Genomic DNA, 771 nt, shown 5'->3' with positions numbered 1-771 from the left:
CCATTTATCATATTTCACTACTAATGTCTATCTGATTTTCATTGCCTCCTCATGCCAGTATTGCCCCATGGTACATTCTATGATGATGGGAAATAATCTACATTTGTGCTATTCAATAGGTTAGCTACTAGCCACATGTGGCTATTAAGCATTTGAAATATGGGTAGTGCCAATTGGAATATATTGTAATGTAAACTACAAATCACATTTTAAAAGTTTAAAATATCTCATTGCTTTTTTTTTTTTTACAAAGAATGCATTTTAAGATGATAATATTTTGGATACATTGAGCTAAATAAAATATATTGTTAAAATTAATTTCACCCATTTTTTCTTTTTTTTTTTTTTTAAGTGGTGACTAGGAACTTTAAAATTACATGTGTGGTAGCATTTGTGGCTGTTTTGTGTTTCTAGTGAGTTGAGTCCTTTTAGTTTTCAGTTAGCAATAATCATGCCTCAGATAAACCTCACTGGCTATGATTACTGCCACTGTGCAAAGCTTAAGATGAGCTCGTTTAAAATGTCTGTCAAAGGGATCCCTGGGTGGCGCAGCGGTTTGGCGCCTGCCTTTGGCCCAGGGCGCGATCCTGGAGACCCAGGATCGAATCCCACGTCAGGCTCCCGGTGCATGGAGCCTGCTTCTCCCTCTGCCTGTGTCTCTGCCTCTCTCTCTCTCTCTCTCTGTGACTATCATAAATAAATAAAAAATTTAAAAAAAAAAAATGTCTGTCAAAAAAAATTCTATATGTTGTATTTCTTAATACCATTGTT

At 35.9% G+C, this 771-nt stretch overlaps 1 pseudogene; it reads right to left on the bottom strand.

The window, feature by feature from the left end:
* Positions 1-413: 413 nt before the first annotated feature.
* LOC140632831 (U4 spliceosomal RNA) lies at positions 414-501 on the bottom strand (annotated as a pseudogene).
* Positions 502-771: the final 270 nt, after the last annotated feature.

Source organism: Canis lupus, chromosome 4, assembly GCF_048164855.1.
Source record: "Canis lupus baileyi chromosome 4, mCanLup2.hap1, whole genome shotgun sequence".
NCBI lineage: Eukaryota > Metazoa > Chordata > Mammalia > Carnivora > Canidae > Canis > Canis lupus.
The sequence above is the reverse complement of the archived record's forward strand: the minus strand, read 5'-3'. Positions and strand labels throughout refer to the sequence as shown.